Genomic DNA, 23322 nt, shown 5'->3' with positions numbered 1-23322 from the left:
CACTTAGCCTTTCTTCATAGGGGAGATGCTCCAGGCCCTTCACCATCTTTATAAATTCTCCCAGCTGAAATGAAGACAAATATACAGCCAAGATTAAAATGATAGTATCAGGAACATAACTCTGCAAGGCCATATAACTAAAATGAGTCTAGTTCTATGGTCCGTAGTATAGTGTTTCTTTGAAGGGCAACAAGCAACAGGAACATTCAGCTTGTCTTTAAATTAATTGAATAAATCTGTAACGTGAGGGGTCTTCTTATGCTTATATATATATATACATATATGTATATATATTTCACTCTTTTAAAGAGAAATAATCTTCAAATAAATATTTTCTGAGTGGTTCTTTAGTGTGAGGACTATAAGCATATACTATAGTGATCTACTTATATAATGGCAAGAGACAAAAGTTTAATTGTTTACCAGTAGCTGCAACTCAGCTTGCCAAAAGCAAAGAATGAAGTCTGATAGTTCAGCTTTTGCTCTTAACTATACACATAACACACAATAGATGCATCTACACAGGGAGGTCAAAACCAAATCCAATATTATTTTGAAAATTTACCCATTATCTGCATAATATTGAGTGTTTAAAAAATAACAATTCATGACATCTTCAGAATATCAATATACTTGTTTTGCTTTGCTTTGCTTTAACAGGTTTAAATGAATAACATTCAAAACAAGTTAAGTCATTTTTACCTGCATAGCATACCACAATCTCAGATCAACAGTGTCAGACAAAATCGTATACATCAAATTTTCCAACATTATCCAACATTATTCCAACATATCAAATTTTTCAATGCATTTTTTAGCAACAGGCATGCATTCAAACGTTTACAGATATTGGTCAGTTATAGGAGAAGGAAAACACAAACAAACCTTCTGTTGAAGCTCATCCAGGCTGGAGTGGGAAAGTTGACCTAGAAGAATATTATAAGCCCCTAACCTTCCTCTGAGCATCTTCTCTTGAAGAGTTAGAGAATTCCTGCCAGAGTGCTACAGAAGTTTTTTATGAAGAGAAGCACTCAGAGGAGCAGATCAAATCTGGGCTGATATCAGCATATGTAAGTTGAACACTTTTCTCATTATTTGGCTGATTTTCTGCCAGGAGACACATCTGCTGGACTTCTGCAGGAGCCTTGTGGGAATGTAAACTTAGGCAAGTCACATCAGTCTGCTAAGATGTATTTATGTAACATCATTAGTTAACGTCTCACATCAAGGGATGCACTCGCTCAGAAACATATTCAGGCCTTATTGGGGGTTGAGAAAATCATGTGGGAAACATGTTTGCCATCTGATAGAAAACTATATGAAAACCATGGAGAATTCTCCTCTGAGGGATGACTACTCTTCAGAATTACTTAGCAAGTTGCTTGAACTACCTATTTTGAAAGATCAATTCCCTGTGCTATTGTAATCCCAGATTTAAGACATATGATTGAACTGCTCTTAGCATAGTAATGGTTACAGTAAACTAATGGTAGTTTCAAGCAATTTTTTTAAACATTATTATAACATATTGTAAAGAATGAAAAGCTTAGTGCTTTTACCTTTTTAAGTAAACACTTCCACATTATCATCTTTTTAGCATTAAAATACTTTATATGTATACAGAGTTTGAATACCCCCCGATGGTTTTACGTCTTGTTTTTTACAAGGAGAGGCAGAAGAGTGTGGCATGAAAGCACAATATATTATTGCCTTGTCCATTACCTACTTGCCTAATTTTATGCTTCAGATATTTGGCACACTAAACTCTTGCTTTCTACTTGCACATGCAGAACAACATCCCTAATACGTCTTGATGCATTGAATATGTTCTTTTTTTTTTTTCTTAGATGGTTGTTTTTGTTTGCTTTTGTTTGGTTTGGTTTTGGTAAAAAAAATTGGCTCTAAATTGAAATAAAGCTAAAGAAGAATATTGCATTGCAAATAGTTGACTTTCTTTTATCATTTTTTTAATTTCATTCCTGACTGAAAAAAGAAAATTTATTTTAGTTAAATATTTCATGGAAAATAATGGGTTTCAAATCTTCCATTTGGATTTTAAAATTAAAAGATGTGATTGATCTCAGCTAAAAAGAAACAATTTACTGAGTAATCAGGATTTGTCCTGTGTTAAACAAACAAAAGCAAAAACAACACAGACACACAAACAACTGAGCAAAGATCCTGGCAAAATCCCATTTTTGCCCTCTGCAGTACTTCTGAAGTAATGAAATTCCTGTAAAATATCAGTTAGCACGGTACCCTCCTCTGAAACTTGGAACTGTGTGCTAGCAACTCCTGGAAGAATATTCAACTGTACTTACTGAATTCAATATCTTGAGCTTCTCTCTAATGCCCAACTCTAATAACTCGCTGGTAACCTCTGTTGATGAACCTTAGCAAGATAAGCACATAAGTAAGACACAGTTTGTTCTGGACCAAAGTGTTTTCATGAATCTGGGGAGAGTGCTAACTCATCATCTTTCACAATAAAGCTCTGAAGTTTGAATGCTGAACTGCTTTCCACAAAACGTTCAACAAAATATGAGAGCAAGAAGTCATTCACACAAGATGAACAAAAGTGAACGTACAGTAACAGAATTCCAGCCTTTTCATAGGGAGACACATAATGCATCTTCAAAAACTGTTTCCAAACTGTGAACAATTAATTGGTGCATTCTTCACAGTAGAGGATTGTTGTCTGTTTTTTTTTTTTTTCCCTCTACTCTTTTTCCTTTGCATATATGTAAATGTTATCAAATTATTAAATGTGTTGAGAGCACTTATCTGCACTGAGCAAAGGTATTGAATTTTTTCAAGTTGTAATGATAAGCTAAAAGTAAGCCAAGGTAAAATCTATTTAAAATTTGGAAAAATATGTCCCTCAAGCACAGCAAACACACCATCAAAATGAGAGCTACCAATTAACTTCCACATTTTTCAGAAAGGGCATTAAATTTCAGGGTAAAAATAAAACCAAATGATGTATGCCTGCTCTCTCTGAACAATAGATCACACAAAATGAGCTTTAGATGAGGTATTTTTCACCATGTTTTCAACATTCAACTGTCCTGGAAAATATTTGTTTCTCTGTTTAAGAACACTTTTTTTCCATGTAAACTCATATCACTAGCTATGTGTAAAAAAGAAAGTATAACTCAAACACAATAAATTAAAATATGAGCTCCTAGGCAGCCTGAAACATTTGGAGGCAAGACCCAGTTTTTACACCTTTATTCACAATATGTAAGCAATATTGATATATCCATCACCCAAATCTTAATACAAAACCCAAATAAAATGATAAAATGCTGTATAAAAAGAGCCCCAGACTGTCATCTAGGCAATGAAATGGCATACCCAGAAGAGGTGTGACTCTTTAAGAGATGAATGCAAAGGTGCTTTGGCAGGAGCCAGAGCTTTCTATGGACCAGCTGTTCATAGATTCAGAGATATGCCTAGGCTCTTCCTGCTTGAACCCCCTAAGAAAGTACAACATCCTGATGCAAACAAGAAATAGCCTAATTCCCAATTCCATATCCACAGAAAATGTTTTATCACATGCTTTGATTAGACTGAGCTACAGGCATCCAGTTAATGTCCAGAAGGGAGAATTTTCTGTATCATGTTTGAAGGCACTTCAGATGCTGCTGCCATGGAGAGGAAGTTCCTATGAGATGGTGTGGGTGAAATTTCCCCTCAGAGAAAGGAACAGGGAAGATAGCAGACTACTGGAAATAGAAAAATATACTTTGCACTGATGGAGTTTGCAAACAGTGTAAGAAAGGAGAGAGACAAGACAACGGAGTGGTTGAAAATAGTCCTAATGAAATCATACTTCAGTTTTCTAGGCTGCTTTGTACGACAGAAGAATACTTGCAGTGCATAGAGTGATTAATTTCCACCATACTTGCCCTACTAAACTGTGGGCTTGATATGGAAGTTTTAGATATGAGTTTACATGTGAGCCATACTCCCAATGCTCTGACTTATAGCACTACTTAGTGTGGAAGGTTTCTGTTAACAGTGCACATCATCCAAGAAAAAGCATACAACACATATATCATATAATCATAGATTCATAGAAACATTTGAGTTGGAAGGGACCTTTAAAGATCATCTAGTCCAACTCCCCTGGCAATGAACAGGGACACCTACAGCTTCATCGGTGCTCAGAGCCCCACCCAGTCTGACCTTGGGTGTCTCCACTGAGCCCCCCGCTTTAGATATTGAAAGGCCACTATCAAGCCTATGTCATGCCCTTTTCTTTCTGTGGCAGAAGATACTTAGCACAACTGTAATAGCTGCAGTGGAGCTGTGGTCCTGGAACGCTGCACATCAGCCACAGCATCCCAGAACTAAGGACATCTCTGTCACAATACAACATGTCCCATCACCCAGTACTCTAGTAGTTAGAAACAATGCAACAGTTGAAATGTTCTTGTTGTAAAGCATTCTGAAAGGGTTTTCCACAGCACAACATATGAAACATAGATAAATGTCATTGTAAAGTTCTTCCTCCTGAACAAGGTTGACATGCATAAGACAAGGTGTGTAGAAAACACAGAAGATAAAATTATACACTCCACCATAACTGAAATTAGTGACAAAATCTTGACTAACATCAGAAATGTTAAAATTTCACCATGAAATGAATACAAATTCCAAGAATTGCATTTTGAAATTACTGAATTGAAGTTCTCATGCTGACACATATTTAAGCACAACTTCAGATGCTTTGTTTTTCGTTGCCTTTTTTTTGTCTATTGCTTGTTTGCTTGGGTTTTCTTTTTTGTTGTTGTTGTTTGTTTTGTTTTGTTTTGTTTTTTGTTTAGTTTTCAATTACTGGTATTACAAATGGAAAATAAAAAACATAGGAATTGTAAAGAAAAATTAGAATATTTTAGGTAGTTCTTGTATTTCACCTGACAGGAAAAATGTTTCACATCTCAGAAAAATAGTGTTCCATGGTGAATGTTTGGCAGTATTATGTCCTTGGAGAATATTATATCTCAAATCCAGATATAAAGTTGTTGACTTCTGTCTTAGAACTTGTGATATGTTACCATATATAAGCTGCTTTTCTGTATAGTGTAAATTTATCTGGGTTTATAAACATCTAAACTTACTCCAATTCTACAGAATCTTTTTCTTTGAAGTGGATGGATAAATTCTATAAGTCAGGCTATAATTTCAGTGAAATGCCTGTTTTATAAATTGTAAATGCTCTAGATTTCACCAGAAAATTGCCTCTTTTCTTGCTGTGATTATCAGAAGACACTGTAAGGAGCCTCCATTGTAGCTTGACTGTATTCTTATGTTTGGTTTTGCCTTAACTGAGAACATCCGATTTTTTTCCAGTTTTGAAATTCTTATTTTTCAGTATTTGTGTCATCTCCATGCCTTTTTTTCTTAAATTCATGTGTTTGGAGAGAGGCTTCAAAATATTTCATTTTTCTGCCTAAAAAAATCCTATCAGATTAAATTCTGTAGAATAATATTTTGATTTTCACAGAATCATAGAATCACAGTACGGCCTGGGTTGGAAAGGACCTCAAGGATCATGAATTTCCAACCCCCCACCACAGGCAGGGCCATCAACCTCTCCATTTAATACCAGACCAGGCTGCCCAGGACCCCATCCAACCTGGCCTTGAGCAACTCCAGGGATGGGGCATCCACAACCTCTCTGGGCAGCCTGTTCCAGCACCTCATCACTCTCTCTATAAAGAACTTCCCCCTGACATCCAACCTAAATCTTCCCTCCTTCAATTTAAAACCATTTCCCCTTGTCCTGCAGTTATCAATCCTTTCAAAGAGTTGACTCCTTTCCTGTTTATAGGATCCCTTTAGGTACTGAAAGGCTGCAATGAGTTCGCCCTGCAGCCTTGTTTTCTCCAGCTTCCTCAGCCTGTCTCTGTAGGGGAAGTGCTCCAGCGCCTTGATCATCTTTATGACTCTCCTCTGGACCCTCTCCTACAGCTCTCTGTCTTTCTTGTACTGGGGGCTCCAGACCTGGAAGCAGTACTCCAGATGGGGCCTCACAAGAGCAGAGTAGAGAGGAACAATCACCTCCCTGTCCCTGCTGGCCACCCCTCTTCTGATGGAGCCCTGGATACCATTTACTTTCCAAGCTGCAAGAGCACACTGCTGGCTCATGTTCAATTTGCCATCTACAAGGACATCCAGGTCCTTCTCTTCAGGGTCCACCTTTCAAGTCTGTTGAGGTATCTCTGAATGGCATCCCTTCCGTCCACCGTGTCAACTGCACCACTCGATTTGGTGTCATCAGCTAACTTGCTGAGGGTGCACTCAATTCCATCACTGATGTCATTGATAAGGATGTTAAAGAGCGCATAAAGAAGTCAAGGAGCACATTTTCTGTTAATGTCATGCCTATGTCTGTAAAAAGTAGCAGCACTGCAACAAGTATTTTAATTTTTTAAGGATTATACCTAACCTCTGTTCTACATACCACCAACAGTATTGGATCATCATGTACACATATACGTAGTAAAGCTGAAGAAAACTGGGAAAAAGCTTGTTGGAAATATCATAGAGATGTTCAGTTCTGACTCGGTCATGTGGTAGGCTTTATGACCTCTGAAGTGATTCTGAATTGTCTGTGATTTGGAAGAACCCCAAGATTACCCTTATTTCACAGCTGTGTGGCAGAGCCACAGTTTCCTTCTTACCTGGGATGCATCTCATGTAACTGCCTCCTGCTTCTGAACACTTTGTGCTGTTTTTCCAAAGAAATATCTTACAAATGTGAGATCAATGAAGACAAATTTTTGGAATGTAGCTACATACATACTTTAAGAGGCATGTAAGCAGTCATGTAAATGTGACATATCTGGTATCTGGTAATATTGCAAGCTTTTTTTCTGTTTTCCTGAGATATTCATGAATAAGTCTCCTGTTCAAGGAACTCAGGACTTTGTCACATCATACTTACAATTTTTAGAGTCTTACTTCTTTATATTTACATTTCTCCTGGAGATCTTGTACATGGTAGACAGCCTGGATTTGCTTGAGAAATGGGTTTAAGTTAAAGTCAATTTCCAGTGTATTTTGAGGTCACTCCACCCAGATTTAAATGACATCATACAGACAGATGACCAGTGGTCAATGTGTGTTGCATACTCTCTTGCCAGATCCAGGATGTTCAATTAGGAACTCCAGTTACATCTGGAAAGTAAGAGAATGTGCTCAGGTAAATATTTTCTCAGGAGAAGATGATTGCTATGTTATAGGAGACTCCTCTTAATCCTTGATCTCATATACTGACAGAAACAGAAATCACTAGTCCATAAATTAGTTTCTTACATATCAAATAAGAATATGTTAGGAATCTAACACAATTGTTAGAATCAGTTGGACTAAAGACCACAGAGATTAAATTACAAAACTGACTTACATTTTGTCACATTCAGTGACAAAAGTATCCCAAATAAAAGCAGGAAACGTGATTGTATAGCTTAAAAATGAATTGGATAAATAACCTAAAAAATAAAATAAAAAAAATAATGAGAAAAAAGGAGGTCATATAAGCAGGAGACATAACATGTAGAGGAAAATTGATGTTTCCCAAAGACAAGTTCTGATAGACTTGTAAAATTATTAAAAGAAATAACAAAGGTCTCCTTGCATAATAAAATGAGTAATAAAATGTGGAAAGAAATAGAGTGAACTGAGAAGAAAATTAACAGTGCTGAATGTTTGCAAGGGTGAGGGAAATGGATAATTTCTAACCCACATTTCTGAAAGGGCTGGGACATGAAATTACATGCCTGGGAGCAAGTATTTTGAATAAATCTAGCAAGATATATCTAACACCTTATTTGAGAACAGCAAATTAACACCTATATTTAGGTGGGAGGAGAGGGAAGTGATCTAAGATACTACAAGCTTGTTAATCTAATATTCATCATACAGAAGGCTTTAGGCTTCTGAAAAAAAAAAAAAAAAAAAAAAAACAGAAAAGAAGATCAGTAGAATATAAAATTATGTGCAAAGCCAGCAATGCCATACTTGTTCTTGAGAGACATTTGATAGTCAAATAAAAAGATGGTAACTCTAACATACATGGATTTCTGCAAAATATTCAACACAGTACCAAAAAGAGTTGAGTTACTGTGGAAACTGAAAGGTGATTGAAGAGTAGAAGGTAGATGTTTAAATTGTAATAAACTGGGAAAATATTGAATGAAAATTATTTATTGGTGGATGTCCCAAGTCCCCACAGGAGTAATGGTGTATTAGGAATGGAGACCGTCTCTATTATGAAAAGAGTTATATTAAATGCAAAGAAGGAATTACTGGGAAATGAAATACTTCTCTTATGAGGAAAGACTGAAATAGTTTGGTTTCTTAGCCTTGCAAAATGAAGGTTAAGTAGGGATTATACTAGCTTTCTGTAAATATATCAGTGATGATAAACATCCAAGAGGGGAAAGGCTATTTGGCACAAAAATAAATGAAAATAAACTGGAACTGAATAAAACTAATGTTGGAAATTAAAATAAGGTTTCTGGGAACCAGGAGTCTGGAAAAGTGTCCAATACAAATTGGTCAAAAAGCTTAATTAATTTTAAAGTTTGATTCATTTATGAAATAGGATATGTGAAGTAATTGCCTGTAAAAGCAGACTCTGAATGCATTAATCTATAAAGTCTGTTGCAGTACTATGTTCTTATTTGTGGTGCAGATGAAGTGGAGTTTATGAGATATGATAATAATCTATTTGCATATTTAATGGGAACAATCATGGCTGTATGGCCACATATCTGATATCCTTTCCTGCAGTACATTGAAATAATTGGACAAAAAAATTAAAAGCAACCTGGTCTGCTGAGTGCACACAGTTTGTCATTTAGTCAGTGGTTTCTGCTTATTCATTATCATCATCCAGCATTCTCTATCACAGAGATATTTCTATGGACAAATGAGTTAAAGCAAGAATGACAATATGCAAAAGAGATCAGAAAATAGCAGGCCTTTTTACTCCTCTCTTTTATTGTTTGGTTAAGGAGCGTGTCACAGTGATCAGCACTCTTGATAAAATATGTAAATGTTTAGAGCCTGCTACTCTTAGGCTGTTACTTGTGTAGTCTTATCACAACAGCAATCTGATAGAAAGTGATAGGGATCAGTTCCCAGGAGGAGAAAGCTTAGAATGACTTTTTGGTTCAAATAGCACCATGACATTGTTAGTTCTGGCTTGATAACTCTGATGTGGTTTTTGCCTTCAGGTCACTGAGGTATCTTCAACCTTGATGACTTTTATTCTGTTCTTTGATAATTCTAAAGATTTCAAGCTGTGCTTGTGATTAGTTTAGTATTTAAACAATTTTGTTCCTAATGTATCATCAAGATTACTGTAATGAGAAGTTACTATCCATATTTTCAAGTTGTTACTTAAAAAATAAAACAGGGATGTCAGTAGGAAAAAAATCTAAATTCAAGTAATTTGAATCAAAGCAAGATAAAATCAGTTTGTTTTTTTTTCATTAACAGTTTGTAGTTAACTAACACTCAGTGAAATATGCATTTAGGATGACTATCAACAATTCGGTAGATAAAATGCAGCATTAGACTGCCAAAATCCTTAAAATGCAATTACTTATCTCTACACACTTTTCTATGACTAAGATAAAACAATTCTAATCACACCCAAACTTACAAAGACTCCCTATTACACATTCACAACCCTTCACAAATAGTATGAATTTTAGCCATGCACACTATATCCAGTGTTTGCAGTCCCTACTTGAATGTCCTTTCCAGGTACGCTGGTGCTGCTCCCTGAAACTCCTCCGTACACGTAGGGGAGAAATTCCAACAGGTCACTCATGTATACCTTGGGGTTTGTGCTGCCTTTGGCTACACTTTGTTGTCTGATGCTGATTCCTCATGGCATGCTAGAGAAGGATGCTGAACCTGGCCATGTGTGGCTGGAGGTGCGATGGGAAGACTTCTGACAGCAACAAACCAGGTTTTGACTGCTTTTCTATTTCTAAGAATAGATGGAACATTCACGCTTTGCCCCACTGCTGCTCAAATTTCATGTTATCTAATAGCTTATTCAAGACAAATCTCTTATTTCAAAAGTCTCTATAACAAAGCTGCATAATGATCATCTTCCTTCTTACCACTACTAGTCTGGGGCAAGTGCTATTCAGACAGTTTTGAGTGTTTCAGCTACAGACACTGTTGCAATCATATTCCTGCCTTAAGAATGCTTATTAACAAGGCCATGTTCCCATGGAAGGGCCAAATAAGCTTCCCCAGGGACTGTAATAGCAATGCTAAACTATAAAACCTACCTTAATGAGTATCTGTCATAAGCAAACAGACAGAATTTTGTAATAGAACTGACTACAAAGCAAGAATATTAGGTTTACCATGCTATTCTGAATTCTAGAAATGAATGTCACAAACAATCAGACAAAATATTATGGCTGAAACAGAGCCGCTTCAATAAAAGTCTGAATAACAAATGATCTGTTAGACAAGTATTGGAGTTCAAAATGTGGAAAGGCAGAGTGCTATTTTTTTCCTGTCTTGTAATTTCCACTTGAAATTTTTTGACAGGAAAATTGACCAATCTCTCAGTCAATAAGTCAAAAATGACTTATGTTTTTTTGCTGAGAAGTCTGAAAAAGTAGGTTCTTAAAATTAGATCCCTTTCATAAATCAGGTTAAGCATCTGGAATCCGATATACACTTTCCAAATCTTTGTATTATCATCCACAAAACAAAGCCAAACAGTAATGGAGAATCATAGAAAGGTATAGTAGAGTTTATAATCTTTTTTTTCTAGATGAAAAAAAAAATTGTCCTTCCAGAATGGGGCCCAAAGAATAATGCTGAAAGACCATTTAAGAAAATACGAGTCTATAAAGTCATCACCTTACTTTTTATCATCTTGAGATTCGAGTCATTATCATCTTGAGTCTGTTAGACTATAGAAGATACTCTTTCTGAATGTGGTTAAGTATTTACTTCTTTCTCAATCCCTTAACCTGTAACAGATTAACCTCCTTTCTCTCTTCCTCACCTCCTCCACATTTAATAACAACAGCTAATTACTCCTCTTATGAATCTTCTCTACTACTACTATTAAGGAGTAGAAAGATTGAGCAAGCATTTTATAAGGCGTTTGTTGTTTTCCTTAGCTTTGTGAGTCATCTGCACACTCTTCCTTCTGACAGAATTGATAACATTCACCTGATTTAGCTCCTGGGAAGAGCCAGAAAAATAACTTTTCTGTTTTGTGATGAGTGCGAAGAATCCTGTGCCCTATTCCTAACCTGTTCCTTCCGTATTTATGAGACAGCTCCTTTTCTATGACAGATAATTTCTTATAATTACAGTAAGATTTTTACTTATTTCATGTACAGTCCTGTAATGCTATAGATATTAAAGAGCACCGGTGCTCACGGGGTCCGATGCTCTTTAACATCTTTATCAATGACACAGATGATGGCATCGAGTTCACCCTCAGCAAGTCTGCAGATGACACTAACCTGAGCAGTGCAGTCAATACATTGAAAGGAAGGGAAGCCATCCAAAGGGGCCTGGATAGGCTGGAGAAATGTTGAACAAGGTTCAACAGGCCAAGAGCAGGGTGCTGCACCTGGTCTGGGGCAATCCCAGGAATTTATACAAAGATCTCCTGGAGAACAGCCCTGCAGAGAAGGACCTGGGAGTCCTGCTAGACAAGAAGCTGGACATGAGAGAGCAGTATGCACTTGCAGCCCAGAAGGCCAACTGTATTCTGGGCTGCATTAAAAAAGGGGTGGCCAGCAGGGAGAGGGAGGTGATTGCCCCCCTCTACTTGGCAATTGTGAGACACCATCTGGAGTACTGTATCCAGGCCTGGGGCCCCCAGTACAGAAAGGATATGAAGCTCCTGGAGCAGGTCCAGAGGAGGTCCACTAAGATAATCAGAAAGCTGAAGAATCTCTTCTATGAGGAAAGGTTGAGAGAACTGGGATTGTTTAGGTTGGAGAAGAGAAGGCTTTGGGGAGATCTCATTGTGGCCTTCCAGTACTTGAAGGAAGTGTATAAACAGAAGGAGGAATGGCTGTTTACTAGGGTGGATTGTGATAAGACAAGGGAGAATGGTCTTAAACTGAGACAGAGGAGGTTTAGATTAGATATTAGGAGGAAGTTTTTCACACAGAGGGTGGTGACACACTGGAACAGGTTGCTCAAGGAGGTTGTGGATGCCCCATCCCTGGAGGCATTCAAGGCCAGGCTGGATGTGGCTCTGGACAATCTGGTCTGTGGTTGGCAACCCTGCACATAGCAGGGAGGTTGAAACTGGATGATCATTGTGGTCCTTTTCGACCCAGGCCTTTCTATGATTCTATGAGTTCTATATCAAGTTCTGTAGTGCTTTTGCATTTGTAACCTTACTGATTGTCTTGCTCCAATTTATAGGAGGGAGATGTTCTTTGATATCTGTGTGGCCGGCGTGAGATTAAGAAACAACGGTTCAAATGTCGGTCCAACCAGTTTATTATTAATACTAATCAGGGGGATGAGAAAGGAAAGGACAGTGACTATTATGAATTAGAGTGATGGGGAAGGGAAGGAGGGCGATAAAAAAGATAGGAAAGAAGCAAGAATCGCGTAAAGCGGGGATAGTCACCATCAGGATCCAGGTCCTGTTGTACGGTGTTTCGAAGGTCTGAGGCAAAAGCGCAGGGGGAGAGAAGCAGCAGCGTGGCCAGCCTTGGGCAGCAAGTAGGTAGCAGGAGGAAGTCGCAGAGCCAGGACTCAGGTAGCAGGCCCAGGAGAGCCTGTCAGCATACAGGAGTTCCATAGTGAGGAATCTGATGGCAGACACCTTTGTTGTTCAGCATGCAGGTAGAAAGCAGAGCAAATCCAGGAGGGAGAGAGGCTGGTCATGAGACTTCTCATGTCCGAAACCTCTTCTTCCTCATGAGGACTCTGTTGCCAGAAAACCTAACCTCATGGTTGTAGGTCCCCTTTTTATCCTTCTTCTTCTGCCATCCTGGCATTCCTGGGTGCTTGGGTAAGAGTCATATGCACAACTCTTGAGATGGCCATCTTCCTCGAGATAAGCCTACACAAAAGACTTCTTTCTGGCCATTAATCCGCAGTTTCTCTCTTTCTCTCGTTGCCCTTGGCCTTGTCCATTTGTGTCCCTCAGAAAAAGGATTTCACAACCCTTGCCCAGGACTTGCTTGGACTTGTTCATCTGTATCCCCAGCAAGCTTTGAAACAATGATGTAAAAGAATAATCTCTTACACTGAGATTGAGTGAAATGTTGAGAAAGTCATTATTTATTCCTGCTCATGGCTTGTATGTAAGGTCATTCAAGTCAGAATTGAAACCTGGCATCTACCTACCTGTCAAGTGATGTCCTTCCTGTACCCCATAGTCTGTGGTTAGATTTTAAGATCTCAGAAACTGAGGTTTTGAATGAAAACAAGGAGCAAGCTTCTCATAAGTCAGCAGTCAACTCACTGCTGGTACATGTCTCAAGATTTCTAAGAAGGGCTGTTTCCAGGATGTCAGTTTGTTGAAATTTGTCTTGAATGAGCTGCAGTTCTTGGCACTTTCTTCTTAATCAGTTGAAGAAAGTGCTACTAAGCGAGAGGCGTTGGAGTAGAAAGCTTTGTCTGTAATAACACCTTATTTAAGAAGAGAATCACACTTCAGTTCGGAGACCCAGTGTAGTTGTTTTATCAGTCTTTTCCCATTTATGATGTTTGGTATTCGCTTTGAACTGACAATTAACTGGAGAGTGAAGATTTCAATTAAAAATCAATTTTGAAAATCCACTTAATTAAGCTGTCTGACAATAAGCTTACATTGAAAAGTGAGTTAAGACGACATGCACCGGGCCTTGTGAGCTTCCCCATCTTTGTAGCCCTCCTTAAGATGCTCTGTAACAGTTTTATGTCCTTCTTATATTATGGCTTCCAAAACTGCATGCAGCACTGGAGATGATGCTGTACTAGTGCAGAACAGATCAGGATATTTTAGTTATCTTTAACTCAAACTAATCAGTTCTCATTTTTCAGAAGCTGAGATTAGAAACATCCAGTCATACTTCCATCAGTGAGCAGATATCAAGAAGGAGATTGCCACAGTAAGAATTTTTGTAAGCAACAACATTCCCAAATGAGCCTGATATTGATTAAAGTTAGATGAAGCCAATGTATGCTCCATTCTTACACATCTACAGTGTACTGAAAGAAGTTTATGACATTCTTTCATCTTTTTTTTTCCCCCATATATTAATAATAAATTAAATATTGTTTAAGAAAACAAAATAACAAAGTGGAGAATTTTTTTTGAGTCAGTCTTTTAAATTCTCTTCTATGGTTATTTTTCATATGTATTAAAGAACAAAGTCTGTCTGCATTGGTTACAAAATTCCTTTGGGCTGCCCAGCTGAAAATTGGTAATGTAGAGAAGCAGAATATTTAATTTAAAAAATAAATGTAAAATGAATGAATCAAGTACAGAATCCATAGATTTCTGATGATGATGAAAAATCTCTCCTGTGACATTTGCATAGAAATTGCCTGAATATATATATATTTGGGAACATAACCCATACTGTTCAGCATGGGATGTTTTATTAATCGTAGTTCTTAAAGATAGTGAACATGGGAGGGGATAGATCAGGAAATAAATAATACATACAACAGAAATGGCTCTGAGATGAGTGGCTCTTCTCTTTATAAATATTACAAGCTTCCCACAATCCCTCAGGAAAGAACATGGTATTCAACACATTTAATGATGAGCAAAAGCAAAAGAAGAGCATTTTAATTTAACATGGGAGGTAGTTCCAGGTCTATCTTGGCTATCCTTATAAATGTATTACAGCCCTAATGTTGTTATATAGAGAATTCTGGTATGTATTTATCCTTCATTACTGGAAACTGATTCATGCAGTAACAGCTTTGTATCATATTATGAGGGATGAAATTATATGACTTGTGTGATTCAATGAAATTAATAAGTGGCAGCAAAGAATTCTGTATCATACTGCTGCTTGATTCAGTAATATCTGAGATGCCAGCTTCTAGCCCTTGCTCAGTAAGAGGTCATTTTCAGGGAGCAGCAGGAAGGAATATATTTTTCATCTTGTATTCTTCTTTAGAAAGTGTGTATATTTTTTTGATAAACAAAGATTAATATATGAAAATGGTTTTCAATTAAAAATCAAGAAAAATATGTGCTAAAGTTTTTAAGAGCTTTGATGTGGTCACAGTCTTGCTGTGTCTTGCTCACTGACAGTATAGGATGACTCACTGCCTAATTTAGGTGTTCTGAATCACGCTGCCAGGGTCTTGAATGCATATTTTAAGCATTATAATAACATCTACAATGTCTGGCTTAAATTCCTTCTCCAGAGAGTAATGTTAAGTGAGCATAAGAACACTCTTATCAGGTCAGGTCAAAAATCCATCTAGCTCTGTCTCTAACACTGACCAAAGCAGATATATAGGAAGGCAGATAAGAACAGGTAAACATATAGTGATACCTCTCTTGAACACTCCTTTGCAGCAGTAACTTGTGTCTCTGGGACTTCTTCAATGAAAGATGATGCCTTTGTGCTTAATTGAATCCTGCCAATTTTACTTCATTATTTTGTCTTATTGCTTTAAAACCAGTTAAGCTTTAGGCATCTTCAATATTTTGTGGCAGCAACACGTATGAGAAAGTACCTCAGTGGCTTCCTATTAATCTCTTACTTGAAAGTCTTATGTTATGGTATTTGTGTAGATAAAATTGTTTCTATTCAGTTCACCCACCCTACTTTGCTACTGTTTTATAGATATCTGTGGTATGCTTCCCTCAGTGACTTCTCCAAGATGAAGTGTGTTATTCTGTTTAGTTTTTCATTATCTTTGGTCTTTCTTGTTGTCTGTCTCTGTCTTTCCCAATGCTACTATATTCTTTTGGAGGCAAGGAAACACTGAACTATATGAAAGACATCTGAGGTATTTAAACATGGCATAATGACATTTTCTATTTTTATTTTTATTCCTTTACAAATAATTCTTAATTCTGCGTGCTTTGAGCATCTGTTAAACACTGAGATAATTGTTTTATAGATATACCTTATGTAACTTCAATATCTCTTTTCAAAACAATAAGAGCTAGTTCAGAAACTGTCTCTGTGGAAGTGAGGTAATTTTGAGTGCATACTGAAGATTTCTTTCCCACAACTCTGCTTGCTTGTCACATCATCTTTCCTAGTGAAGCAGAGCATGGACAGAACTGCTTTTTGCAGCAGAAACAGCCCTACAGATTATAAGATAAATATCTTCCTTCAGTGGCAGGGTTTATTCCTTTGGAGCCTAAAGAGTCAGAGAGAAAGATCCAAAATGAACTTCACGCAATAGAGTATGTCAAATGACTGAATGCCTCTTTGTGACAGAGTGATGGGAAAAGTAAACCAGGAGGAGTGGTTAAATCATTGAGATGGATATAGGGAAGGATCATCTTGCCATAGCTGTTGTATCAAAGGAACAGGAAGGAGTCATTGGAGCAGAAGAGGCAGACGTAGTCCATTTAAACTTGCTGAATCAAGTGGCAGAGCACAGAAAATGGGTTCTTATAGTCCCACTACCTTCTCAAAAAGCAAGTAAGTACCCATGGCTAGTCTGATCATGAATGCCTGTGATAACACCTTATGAAATGGGAGAGGTATTGCAAATGTTGAGTAAGATGTATGATGAAACCACAGATTTCTTACTATCATCATCCTATTTTGTAATACTAATGATTTTCTTTGTACGTGTTGATCAGATATGAAATATATGCATCTTCAAACTCTGGAACAGTGTGAAGAGATCTTTTCTAAAAGAAAATGAAAAATATTTGAAGATGCCTGTTACCAGAATGACTTATTCACAGTAAAAACAGAGGCTGGTTATACAACAATATTGCTGGGAAGCTTTACAATTTATCAGATCATCAGGGTATTGAAGGCTGTGGATAACAGTGATTTCCAAAGTCAGTGTAGCTTCTTCTTTCATCTAGAATTCCACAACTGAAGAATTTTAGTACTGAGAAATGACGCTGATAGAATCAAAGAATCATAGGAATCACCAATGTTGGAAAAGACCTCTAAGATCATCCAGTTCGACTGTCCACTGGCCACCAATATTTCCCCTCTAATGTTTCTTGAACACTTCCTGTGATGGTGACAACCAACTCCCTCAGCTGCCTGTTCCAGCGCCTGACTACTGTCTCAATCACAGAAGGAGATTAGTTTGGTTGAGGAAGAAATTTTTCCTGATGTCCAAAATGAGTTTCCTCTGACACAACCTGAGGCCATTACCGCTTTTCCTATCACTTCTTATGTGGGAAATTGACACCCACCTAGCCACAACCTCCTTTCAAATTGTTGCAGAGAGAGTTAAGCTGAGCTTCCTCTTCTCCAGTCTAAACAATATCAGTAGTCTCTGCCACCCCACATAAGACTTGTGCTCCACTCTTCGCCAGCTTCATTGCTCTTCTCTGGACATGCTCCAGGGCTTCAACATCTTTCTCATAATGAGGCGCCCAAAACTGAACACAGTTCTCAAGGTGCAGCCTCACCAGTGCTGTATACAGAAGGACGATCATTTCCCTGCACCTGCTGTCAACATTATTCCTCACACAAGGCTATTGGTCTTCTTGGCCATCTGGGCACACTGTTGGCTCATGTTCAGCTGAGCATCAACCAACATCCCCAGGTCCATTTCTTCCACAGTCTTCTAGCCACTTTGCCCCAAGCCTGTAGTACTGTATGGGGTTGTTGTGGCCAAAGTGAAGGACTCACCACTTGGTCTCGTTGAACTTCATCCCATTGGCCTCAGCCCAGTTATCCACCTGTCCAGATCCCTTGGTAGGGCCTTGCTACCCCCAGACAGATTGACACTTCCTCTTATCTTGGTGTCATCTTCAAACTCACTGAACTTACACTTAATGCTCTCATCCAGGTCATCAATAAAGGTATTGAACAGGACAGGCCCCAGTATCAACCCCTGATGAACACCAGTCATGACTGGTCACCAGCTGGATTTAATTCCATTCACCACCACCCTCTGGGCCCAGCCCTCCAGACAGTTCTTTAACAAGCAAAGAGTGTACATGTCCAAACCCAGAGCTGCCAGCTCTTCTAGGAGACCACTGTGGAAGACAGTGTCAAAGGCTTTGTTGAAGTCTAGGTAGACTGTATCAACAGCCTTTTTTTCCATATTTCTCTTTGCAGGCACAGTTTCAAATTGTGTCAAACTGAAAAAAAAAAAAAAAAAAAAAAAAAAAAAAGTATAAACTTACGTATTTAGCACAGATCTTAGTGGATGAAAATCCAGACAGTGGAGCCTGGTGAATGATCCAGTCAGCAATCCAGTAGCTAGATGTTGCAGTTGCCCAAATGTAGGCATTTAGTGCCATTTGAGATGCCTTTAGGTATTCAAAACACCATCACTGGGCTGACAGACACATCAAGTATGTCTGGGAGATGGGGAATCATTTACAGAAGAAACCAGAAGTAAGGTAAGATACCCTATAGTGCTTAAAGTAAATCCTCACTCTGTTTAGGCTATTGAATCCCAGCCTTAACCCATATAATCAGAAGAAATTTTATAATGATTCAACTTACTTTAAACTAGACATGATTCAAATGTTTGAAGAAATGTATTAAATCACAACAGAGGTGTGTTTGGCATCCTGCTTGGACACAAATCACTGTTCCTAAAGTCAAGGATCATATATATATAGGTCACATATTTGAACCCACCAATACTAGATAGATGCTTTGCATATACCAGTTCTTTTCAAATGGCTTTTTTACCTGTGTTCAGGAAACAGATTTGCACCCCTAGTAGCCTGTCAGCAGAATCTCTCTCTAAAAAACAATGACTGTATTGACCATGTCTCTATCGATTATGTGGCAGCTTAGATGCATAGCTCACCTCTGTGCACATCCCTTTAGACATCTGTATTTGATGTCTTCATTTTGAATTGAATCCATTCCTCTGGTCTGTCTCCCTGCATATTAGCTATTTCTCTTTACTATTTATAACCAGTGAACTGCTTTTTATAGTAGTGAAATTGCTATATACAGTGTCATTTCTCTATAGAGATCTGCATCCAAAGAAGGACCTTAGCTGAAAATTAGCAACATAGATATTGTGATTTTGGCCTTAAATTCAGTCCAAGACACCAGATACATGTCAGTTTTAGTTCATTTTCAACAGCTAATTCTGTATTACTCTGCCTATATGATAGGTACCAATGAGCCTCTACTAAGGTTTGAGGAAGATGGTGCACACATGAGCACACACAGAGCAAACCCACGTGCTGCTGACCTTTGGGCAATTCAGTTTTGAGAGCTCTTGCGTAGCTTTATATAAACCATAATGAACTGCTCAGTGAGCCAGATGCAGATTTAAACTGCTAGGGTTACACTGTCTGGCAAAACCTGGACTTATAGGCCATGTCCCACAGCAGTAAATGATCTCAGCAGGCTTTATCTGATGTTATTTCTGAAGATCTTTCAGCAGATCTGAGAGCTAGTATACCTCCTGGAGAGTTTCCTTCACAAATCAAGGGTCAGGCATGAGGAATGATGTAGAATTTACATATTCCTGAATCTCACTAGCACTGGTTTAGCTATATTGCTCTTTCATACATACTTTCAGATTCCTTTTTTCTACCCCTCCCCTATTTTTTTTTTGGTTCCAATCTGCACACAAAACAACAGGATGCTAGGTGGAATCTTTAGCTCTGAGATTATTTCTTTTTTTTCCTCCTCTCCTGTTTCGCTCTCTAATATTTTCACTAATCTAGTGCAAGAGTTTGTCTCATCCACACCAGTTTTATTTTTTTTTTAATCAGATTGTGAATTAGGTAGAGGAGTAGGGATATTGTTCAGAAAATTACCTTCTATTTCAGCAGGAGGCAGTTGACTCCCACATTTAATGTGGATTAAAATTCATGCTGTATCATAAGGCGGTTTTCTTTTCTAGTCTTGAAACTCTTCCTGAGTAAACATATTCAGATGTACACTGAAATCAAACCAAATATTCAATTTTCTCCAGGTTATTTGCTTGGAAATAGAGCCTTCCTAAATTTTGTTGAGGACAGGAAAGATTTTCTTCTTCCCAAATTTCAAGCAGCTGTTCTACTTTTTTACAGGATTTACACTGTTAGAGATTTTCTTGTAGGTAGGTATTTTCACCTAGAATAACTTTTGTATTATTCTAGATTTGAGGGAAAGAGGAACAAAAAAGAAAAACAAACAACAACAAAAAAGAAAATGTCTCCTCCTGTCTACTGTATTTGCACAGTACCTAGGACCACAATACCACAGTGGAAACACAGATTTATAAATATGAGCATCTCCTCAAGAGCTTGAGTGGCTCAGCCCACAGCTGAGGGGCAGGGGACACATGATGCAAATTCTTTTCCAGTGTAACAGGTAAGGTTTGAGGCAGATGGTATCTCATGGATGGAACAAGTACCCTGCCTCCAACTCAACTGAGTTCATAGCATGCTGATACTGCCTTGTCATCATATCATCAACACTGCAGACATATCTTCACCTGTATGTGAATTCAGGTACAATGCTATCTAGTTTTATACCACAGTTGAACAGTTTGGGGACGCATCACTGTAGGTTGAAGGAATTTCCAATTTTCTTATGATAAAAATTAATTAATTAATTAATTAATTAATTAATAGGGAGAAATGTCTGTATGTTTTAGCAAGGGATCCAGAAGGTGAATCTTCAACAAGAAAATCCTGTTCCATGTGTAGCAATCAGGTTTCTCTTTGCTCCAATTTTCTCCATTTTTAGTCTTGTCTACACTTGACAGTTACTAAAAGACTTGGCAGAGAGAAAGGGGAGGAATAAGGAGAAGGATGGAGGAATAGCAGTATAGAGCTGTACAAAACAAAAACCAAGAAAGATGTTGATTCTTGAAATATATGTCACTCTGAAAGTAATGTCTCCTATTTTTTTTTTCCCCATGGCAACTACAACAGACACAAAGAGCACAATAACATTATTTAATAGATAAAATTCCCAGCTACAAAACACTGCTTTTCAGTATAGTCACTACCATTAGCTAATTCGCGCAAATGAGCTGATCAAGACACTTCATTTTGTGTGCATGGCCATTTGGAATATGGCTTGTCTTTCATGTTGTTATCACCACTGCAGATATGCAGCACCCATTGCCTCTCTGTGCTCATATCCACTGTTCTCCATCAGTATTCATCAAATATTGGTGAATGTCAATGAGTGCCATTTTTTTATGCATGGGGGAATGCAGTGACACACCTTTGCTTCATAAACATTTGCATGTCAAACAACATTCTGTCAGACTGCCCCTGTGCTGCCATCTATCATACCCCAACAAAATGTAATGGGACATTTGTGGGAAAGTTCAACCTCTACTGTCACTCCACCAACATCCACCCCTGTTGTTGTAGGCCAACATAATCAAACAGGAGGCATTATTTTTAAAGCAACCCTCATAGTAATTCTCCATTTGGTATTTTCTAAGGCTTGTACAACTGTGAAGCCTCGTGTACTCAGGACAGTGCTCCTGAGCTTTAAAAATTATGAGTATATCCTTCATATTTGTTCATTTGCCTGGATTTATGTTGTCCTCAAAAATTATGAAAGCAAATGTTTCAAAAAAGCATAATTTTGAGGGATTTCTGAGTGGTGTTCCAAGGTGTCTGATGCTCCCCAACATGGGGATGCGTTACTAATTTTTGTTGCTAAGAAAAGTTATCATTTTAATTTTCTTTCGTCTTCTGGAAAGCAAGCTAAACGATAGTAAAAATGGAACTGTTGGGATAAAGCCTCAATAGAGAAAAATCCATTACATTTAAAAGGAGACACTGAAAGATCAAAGAGGGAACTAAAAGTGTCCTACAGTACTTCAAAAGATGGCTCACTCAGAGAGTATTGATCATCTCAGGATAGAAGAGGAAAAAAATGGACAGTATTTACTTAAGGAATTGAGGAAACTGTTGTAGAGGTGGAAAAGCACCAAGCCTTTTAGGTTTGCATGCTCATAAATATTACAGTTATTTGCAGCTATTTAGATTAATGTGTAAGTTGGATATGACATCACCACTGATGCTTTCAGTTGCAGTCCACTTTATTCAGTGATGAAGATTTTATTTCTACTAGTCTTGTTAAACAGAAATTTCCTTTGTTTCCTAATAATTTAAAGTACAGTACGCTGCATTTCATTTATGTCTCATTTTGTAACAAATTTAAAGAGAATAACTTTGTGCTCTTGAACATGAAGGACATAACAAGGTCTGTAAGGTGAAATCATGTAAGTGATTGTAAGAAGTTGCAGAGTTGTTATATGTTGTATATATGTATAGAAACACAAAGAACTAAGTATCAGTTGCATATTGATTATAATAGTTTTTAATATATAATGACATGTAATGTAAAATCATTTGCCCTGAATTAAAAATAAGGAAAAAGGAAAGAGGAAAGAGGAAAAAGAAACGGGAAGAGGAAGAGGAAGAGGAAGAAGAGGAGGAGGAGGAGGAGGAGGAGGAGGAGGAGGAGGAGGAGGAAGAGGAAGAGGAAGAGGAAGAGGAAGAGTTTCTTTTCCTTTCCATCTCAACTGAAACAAAGTTACAACTTTTCTCCTACTGCACAGCATGACTCAACACAGTTTGAATCCTTATTTGCAATTATAGTGGATTGACATTGACAACAGTTTTCTGGGTGGCCAGATGTTTGTTGAAATTTCATGGAGACCAAACGGTGGATTTCAGTGAGGCAGAGAGTGCAGTGGAAACAGTGCATTTCAGCAGTAGAAATAGTGATATGAAAGACAAGATACATTGTGGATTGTCATGGACAGCTGCCACACAACGAAATTAAGTGTGTTGCTATCAGCTCATCTGTGTGAATTGGATAATAATGGTGTCTACATTGAAAAAAATAGCAGCTGAGAATTTGCTGTATCAAATAGTGTTATTGTGCATTTTGTATCTGTTGTAATTTCCATGGAAATAAATATGAGGCTTTACTTATATAGTAACATAAAATGTATATTCAGGAACCTCTTTGGTGAGAAAAAAAAAACAAAACAATCAAAACAAACAAAAACACACACACAAAAAAAAACAGGATCTTTAATGTAGTCTAATTTACACAAATATTTGCTAAAATACACTGAACCTGGGAACTTTGGCAGCTACTTACTTTAGACATTCCATGTACATAGCTTGAATATTTAAAATGAGAAGTGCTTATAATGTGTGGATGTGTGGCATTAAGAAAAAAA

This window comes from Meleagris gallopavo, chromosome 2 (genome assembly GCF_000146605.3).
Source record: "Meleagris gallopavo isolate NT-WF06-2002-E0010 breed Aviagen turkey brand Nicholas breeding stock chromosome 2, Turkey_5.1, whole genome shotgun sequence".
Taxonomy (NCBI): Eukaryota; Metazoa; Chordata; class Aves; order Galliformes; family Phasianidae; genus Meleagris; species Meleagris gallopavo.
This window is presented reverse-complemented; position numbering follows the sequence as displayed.